We start from the raw sequence: 7,505 nt of genomic DNA, 5'->3' as shown, positions 1-7,505 counted from the left end.
AGGTTATTTAGGAATGAAAGTCACGGAGATCCAACTGCATTAAAAAAGACGGTCCCTCTTTGGCGAATAACCGTATTTAGGATTTTCGAACTGGGATTTTAATTAGGAAAGCGATATCGGCTGAACAAATTATTATGAAGTTTTGACCCCCTCCCTCCCCATTCTCACTCATCTATAAAGACAGATCCACGAAACTTTCATTCTTTCATCTGACGTTTTTATTGAATGCTTCTCTATGCCCCTGCCAAAAACACTTAAGGAAATCACTAGGAAGTTTTAAAGGAGTGAGTCATTAGTCTCGGACTTCCAAACCTAGAAGGAGCGAGGTCTGATACTAGCTTCATTTCTCTGGATGAGAAATTGACGCAGCAAATTGAACTAAAAGCCGCAGAAACAAAACATCACAAAGTACCCAGAGTGACTGGCGACATTAGGTAAAGTCTCATACTTCTGATCATAAGGGGTGCACGGAAACGTTAATTTATACCGCTTTTCTTAACGCCGTGTTAGTGCCCGAAGACGGTGAATTAACGCGGAACAACCTCACCCCCTGCACTAAAAGCCACTAACAGTAAATGAAAAATAAATCGGTCAATTTCCCGACACTAAATCTCCCGTGTCGCTGCGCTTAAATAAGCTTTCTTTGTTTTGTTTTTGGGCAGGGAGAATAGCCATCTGTTGGATGGCTTTCACCGGGCAATGTCGCACAAGCGAAAGCTGTGGACGCAATGGGGTCGGAGCGGCATATTCACCAATTTACCACGCCGTTCCCGGTTTCCCCCGTTTTCACGCTGCCGCAGTTGTTATGTAAATATTATTTTACAGCCCGCTTATAAGCCTCGCACACATCGGTGACCACCTTTGTGGGGAGGATTAACACCCAGCCGGGGTAGACTTTATCTGAGTCCGGGGAGGATTTGTGTCTCCCTCCGGCAAGGCGGACCCGGCTTGCTCCTTTCACACCGATTCAAGCCGTTTTTAATGATCCGGTTCCAGATACAGTGGGATAGATACACAAAGTGGTTTTTAGGTGCTATGCACTATCAAACGGCTCACATATTTCGCACAAGCTGCAAAATGACAAATTATATTGGTCAGCAGAATTTCTTAAATAGGCCGTGCAGATATAGGGAGCACTTAGTAGAGTTGTAAAGATGTAACCCATTAAATTGATCCTTCGATCGCTGAATTTGTACGGGAACCTGTTACATTTTCGTTTGTTTCCTACTGAGATTGTTAGAAAAATGCGAAAAAAATGTTTTCCTATGTAGTTACCGGAACCTTAGATATAGATACAAGCATAATTAATGTTATATTAAAGGTTGGATTAAAGATACCGGTACGGAATAAAGAGCGTTTAAACACAGCTTTCAGCTGGGTGATAGTAAAAGAAGCTGCCAGATTCCATCACCATGACTTGAAGGCTGCCTCTGCCCGAGAGAGGTACGCTTCTCATTAAGGTTACAAACACAACCTGAAACCGGTATTTAAGTCTTCGATTGTGTTGGTAATGCTCAGATCCAGCGGGACACTAATGAGGCTTTCAGCGGGACGACAGTAAAACGAGTAAAACTCCTGCCAGGCTTGATCAGGCTCCGGCTTGGCTATATGCCGTGTGGCAGGCGTCCTCCGCATGTGGACACTTGTACTTAGCGGGACGCAAATGGCGCTGCCGCTACCGGCCTGCAGATCCGCTGCTCCAGATCGTGTGACAGCTCTGTTTTGACAGGCCAGGAAGTGAGTCAAAGGTCATAAGGCATATCCCCCTGGGCACCCTGTCAGGGATCAAAGGCTCTCCGCAAAGGCGCTGCATTGGTGAAAATTCACTTTGCAGGGACAGGCTTTACAATTTTGCATTTCGGATCGGTCAGACTCAGAATGGGAAATAAGGGCACTATAAAATCCAGCCGTGCCACGAACGAAATATCCAGATGTTTTTTAAAGCTTTTATTGGGGCCTGTCACCGTTTAAAGAATGAGGAAAACACGTGCGATACATTTCAGTTATTATTTTATTACAAATAGCAAAATGACGAATCGCTTTATTCATGCACCCATTTACTTGTTTGTTTATTTATCTATTTATTTGTTTGATGTCTTGGTATCTTGACTATGTATAATTTAGCTGAATATTCCCTTTGCTGGGCACAAACTTATCCGTTATTTCCGTGCAGCGGTTGGCCGCCTGGTCCAAACACGGAGACCTTCATTAGGATTAGGATCCTAATGACCACTGAATAATGAGTTTTGAGTTTATTCTAGACATCCCGAATGTAGCACCCTGGTAAATTCCTGATACCACTCCCCAAGTCGAGTCTTTTGTCGTAATTTTAATACAGTTATAAAATGTATACTTTGTCCAAAACTAATTCAACGATGGCGTCGTCGTGACCCGGTGTTACCAGTTTGCCGTTACTGGGGGATGTTTGTTATGTGACCATGCCATCCTCATTCTACTTCTTAGATGCAGTTAATACAAAAGAAAGAAAAATCGTCATTTCAGAGCTGCAGTGGCCGGTTTACCGGGTGCTTGGGGACAATTCGAGCCGTCACACCAGAACAATAACTATCCGTGTCCCAGAATCGAGCCCGGAAATAGGGGCTACAGTACTCCAGATAATTTCAGGGTCGCGTCCTTAAATGACGGTGAGGTTGCAAACCGCAGTCTGGGTATATACTGTCCTTTTGTTTTTCTTTAATTCATCATTCAAAATATCAGTTGCCACTTCGGACCAAGCTTTTTATGGTCTGCCGGGAACAAATCATTTCCTCATATTTTGTATACAAAAAGTTCGGAGAGAATTTAACCATGGTTAAAGACACAGTAAACTGATGTTCAGGATGGGAATACTGAAGCCATTTGTCCATAATGTTTCAAGTTTAGAAAAACTATTTTTTTAGTGGTCTAGGGAACCACTGTTGTCTTGTTCAAGCTGTAGTATTTTAATTGGAGGGGCAAACTGTAAATAGGAACCAATCTGTGTATAACTTTGTTTTTGTTGTGTAACTGAAAACAAATATTACGCCTATTTATTCAGCTTGTAACTGGGAAAGGCATTTCTATGGATAGGCCTATGGTCAAGTAGAAATGTCCGATTCACTGCAAAAGCTAAAATGTATTTATTTCTAAAGAAAGGTGCTGAAATTTATTTAGTTCACACTCAGACGGCGTGTTGGAGCTTCGCCCGGTAACCGTACGAATATTAAAACTATATCTCCGTATGTCCCTCTCCACACTCTGCGTTTACCACCCACCCACCACAATGGCGGGACGATCTTGGATAAATATAAAAGGCTGTTGCCTCTAAGATGTCCCTCGCTGGGATAGTGGCCTCACTTCAAACGCAAACTGGTAATCCACTGAAACGAATGGAGACCCGTTTGAAACTCGACCGGCTCCGACGCCTCAGCCTCTCACAGCTCCCTATTGTTTCTGCGTCGGTCTGCCTCAGCTTTGCCCTGTGCAGTGTTACACAGCGAGGGGACCCTTTCCTACGCGCATTCACTGCATATTTAAAAATCCATATTCAAATAAATAATAAATATATTATGCTTATATGATTATATTTGGAGTTTAATTGGAGTCACCAAATTGCCCATAGGTGTGCGTGTGTGAGTGACTGGTGTGTGAGTGACTGGTGTGTGAGTGTGCCCTGTGATGGGTTGGTGCACCATCCTGGGTCATTTCCTTCCATGCACCCATAGGCTCCGGACCCCCCCACGACCCAGAATAGGAGAAGTGGTTTCAGAAAATGCATGGATGGAATGTATGTTGGTCTTATATATGTGAGTGAATGAGGTATTATTAAATCATGATATATTTGTCGATAGTGCTGAGATCATTGTCATTGTCTACAGATTAATATCACATGATTTTAAAAAAATACTATTGTGTACACTGTAAATGAAGGTTTGAGTAATATGTACACTGTACTAGTCACAGGACTGAGGACTAATATTTAGATTATAGACTGTGTTGCTTTTCTGTGTATTTGAAAGTGACAGGTACTCTGGACAGATGGAGGGATGAGCTCTGCCTCTGAGGTTTGCTGTCCCATCAGGCCTGTGGATTGAGGATCTCCTGATTCCCACCCCCAGCCCAGCTGAAGCGGCCCCCTGTTCATCGGGACCCTATCAAAGGGTCATCTTGCAGTTTCGGGCCCCAGATTACCGCACCGAACGTCTGCAGTCCCCTACAGCGGGGATTGCAGTGACTCCGTGCAGTGGGCCACTTCCTGCTATCTGAGCGGACTTCGCACAGAGAACTCCAGTGCCGGCACTGTCCTCCCGGGAGCGGGCTCGGTGCCAGCTGGATCAGCGCGCGGGATGCAGCGCCGCGATTCCGCCCCGCCCCGTTTTCCCTCTCCCCCGTTCTTCCCTCGTCCTCTCAGCACGCGTGTCTCGGCCTTCATGGAGAGCGGAGGGGAATCGAGAAAGATCTGCGGGGTGGCAGATGGGCCCAGAGCCATCAATGGTAGCGAAACGGCGGACGGCGTGAAAGGAAACGCATGCAACCGGTAAGATTATACCGTAACGAAATTAAAAATTAATTGCGCAGGAGAGCGGCGGGAGCAGGCTGGGATACTCATCCAAGGTCTCTTCTGAAACATCCATCAGCACAGTGTCAACACTCCAGTCTCTGTGCCTGCAAATTATCTGGATTGCTCTCCTCCGCCACCGCAACTTTATCTCCCAAAATGTAAATGATAATTGAAGAGGGCTCGAGGTGGCGTCTGCCCCCGCTGACATCATCTCAGCGGCGCTCTACGGGCGACGCCCACCCTCCGTGCCTGACAGCGTCCGAGTGCCACTGCGGGAGCGGGGAGGGGGCGAGCGGCCGGCCTCGGAGGAGGACAAAAGACAAGGCCTTGGGGAGAGAGGGAGTAAAGAAAAAGGCTAGGGGGGGACCCCAGAGAGAGCGGGGATAAATCACCTGCTCGTAAGACGAGGGCGACAAGCCCCTGCGTGCATCAGAGCAAGAGCGAGCCCGGCCGGGAATCTCTTTACTGTCAGTCAGGCCCCCTATTAGCACGTGGGAGATCTCCGGAACATTCCACACTTCCTCGTTTTTTTTTTTTTCCCACATGGGGTCTGGAGGAACGTTGTTCCCGCTGATGGCTTCCGTATGACGCCGCAGGTCCTCCTAACGGCAGGAGCGGGAATGCGGAGTCTGGCTGTGCCGGCTGATGTCACGTGGGGAGTCGCGAGCTCTGGAACGCGTCCATCTTCCTAACTCCTCGGGACGGCTCTGGCATTTCTTCATGCCGACGGATCATTTCACGTATCACATGTTTCAGGTTAGCTTCCGAATACCGCCCGGTGTCATGTGACATCCTGATGTGTGATTGGCTTGAAAAAGCTCTCATGATACCCTCATACGTTTTTAACATTTTTTGCACAGGCCCAGAACTTTTGACTCCTAGACACCATTCAGCATAGTTTTTGACTTAAATCTAGCACAAACAGACATGCCTTAGGCTTAAACTGAAACGGGATTGTAATAGACAGAGCGTAACATCTGCTTTTTTCATGATCAACCCATAATGTTAAGATCAAACAGCAGTTTGTTGAATAATCTCTCCGTTGACACTATCCATGAAGAGGGGTTGGATTTTTCACTCATGGACAAGAAGTCCAGACCTGGATTACCCGTTCTCCCCCGTTGAAGAGGCTGATGGATGGTTCCCGGCTTTCCAGGGACCTTATCACTGTAACTTTGACCCCCGCTCCCCACCCCGCACTTACTTACGGCCCGCCTGGGGAGCGGATGAGGCCGGCGATAAGTGTCGCGTCTGGCCGCGTCCGGATTTCAGGGTCCAGCGGAGGTGCTGCAAAGCGCCGTCGGGGGGGGCGCTTGGCTCTGACCCCCTGACCTGCGGCACGTGTGGGCGGGAACCTGCTCTTCAGGGAGCGGTCTGTGGGCGGGGCTAATGACATCTCCCTGGATCTGAGGTAGACCATTAATATCAGATGGGTTTTTACAGAATATCTCTGTTCATTTCGACAGTAACACCCCTGGGCTGAGTATAATTTCCATTCTGCTTACCAGGCGTCTTTAAGCCATGGGAGCTGTGGATCCTTCCGGACCCTCCACGCCAGTCTGCCTGGCCCCCGGTCTGGCTCTGTGTGAATGTCAGCCACTGATGACTCCATCTTGCCAGTAGGCAGACCGCCCTGCCCCCCAGAAATGGTTCTGTCTCACTTTTCCTCTATGTCAGTGGGCTGGGAGGCCCAGTGCGGCAGCACTAGGCTCAGTGCAATAAATTCGGGCTGGGGGGGGTTGGCTGGACACATGCCCCCCCTCCCCGCTTGACCCAAGTGCGTGTCCCACCTCTGAGTGTTCATCCAGCCCAGAAACCGCAGCGAGGCTGATGCCCCCCCCCCCCCCCCCCCCGGCGTGCACTGGCAAGCACTGCAGTTGCTCCTGAAGGAGAGGCGGAGCCTGGTGGAGGCCATGAGGCTGTGACGCAGACCCTCAGAACCCGGGGCGCAGAGGGGCTCAGCCGGGGAGGGCCCCTTTACAGTTACCCCCCCCCCCCCCTTTTTGCCAGGCTGGCCACTAATTGTCGGAGGATCAGAGCATCCATGTGGAAACACCCCCAGATCTGAGGAGGATGGAGCCAGAATCAGCGAGGCTGGACCTCGGTGTCCTGACAAGACACTAGGCCTTACTTTGGGGGGGGGGGTGGCAGCCAGAGTTCTGAGTGATGAAAGCTCACTGCTCAGATCGCCATGGCGATATCAAAGCAGATATCAAAGTAGCCACAATTAGCCTCCCTGTGAACCACTTTTCACGAGCTCTCTTTGTCTCACACCGTCACGTCCACATTGATCGATGATGCCCTGCAACAGCGTCGGGGCCGAGATGCTTCACAGATGCGGTCGGGCGTCTGCATCATAAACACCATGCTGGTCCATTTCACATATATACCGTATGCATATGTGTGTGTGTGTGTGTGTGTGAGTGTGTGTGTCTATATATACACACACAAATCAAAGCTTGTCTTCTGCCACCATCGTGTGTTCTTTTGGTTTCCCATATTCACAGGGCACTTCTTCTCCTCTCTGCCTTTTCCTGACGCCTCATTCCCTGGTCAGGCGGCACACGGAGATCCCCCGCTGCCCCGAGAAGCCACCTCACCTCAGCTGGATTAGCACCACCACCCCCCACCCCCCTCCGGAATGTTGATGCTCTGTTGCTGTGGAATTCTGGGCAATATGTGGAGTGTCTGACTGGTGAGATCTAGGTGAGTGCACACTGCGGTCCAAACACAGGCCCGCCAGCCCCATTGAGGCCCCGCTTCCTACGGGGGGGGGGGGGGACCCTAAATATTTGGGTTACAGTTAAGCCCATGTTTTCCCAACATCCCCTCTGCAGATTCCCCCCCCCCCCCCCCACATTGAGGACCAGGGGGTGCAGGGAAGCTGAACTCTTTAGAGGGGCACGGGCCACATTACCAGAAGTTGTAGGAACATGGGAATCACATGGATCATAAAATGACCCCC

At 49.3% G+C, this 7,505-nt stretch overlaps 1 long non-coding RNA gene across 1 annotated transcript; it reads left to right on the top strand.

Moving 5' to 3' along the window:
* The first annotated feature begins 319 nt into the window (after positions 1 to 319).
* LOC111847526 (uncharacterized) lies at positions 320 to 7,292 on the top strand. Its single transcript, XR_002839124.2, has 4 exons — positions 320 to 434; positions 3,999 to 4,516; positions 5,137 to 5,296; positions 7,048 to 7,292. It is a non-coding gene; the product is annotated as an uncharacterized lncRNA (long non-coding RNA).
* The last annotated feature ends 213 nt before the right edge of the window (positions 7,293 to 7,505 follow it).

This window comes from Paramormyrops kingsleyae, chromosome 21 (genome assembly GCF_048594095.1).
Source record: "Paramormyrops kingsleyae isolate MSU_618 chromosome 21, PKINGS_0.4, whole genome shotgun sequence".
NCBI lineage: Eukaryota > Metazoa > Chordata > Actinopteri > Osteoglossiformes > Mormyridae > Paramormyrops > Paramormyrops kingsleyae.
This window is presented reverse-complemented; position numbering and strand designations above follow the sequence as displayed.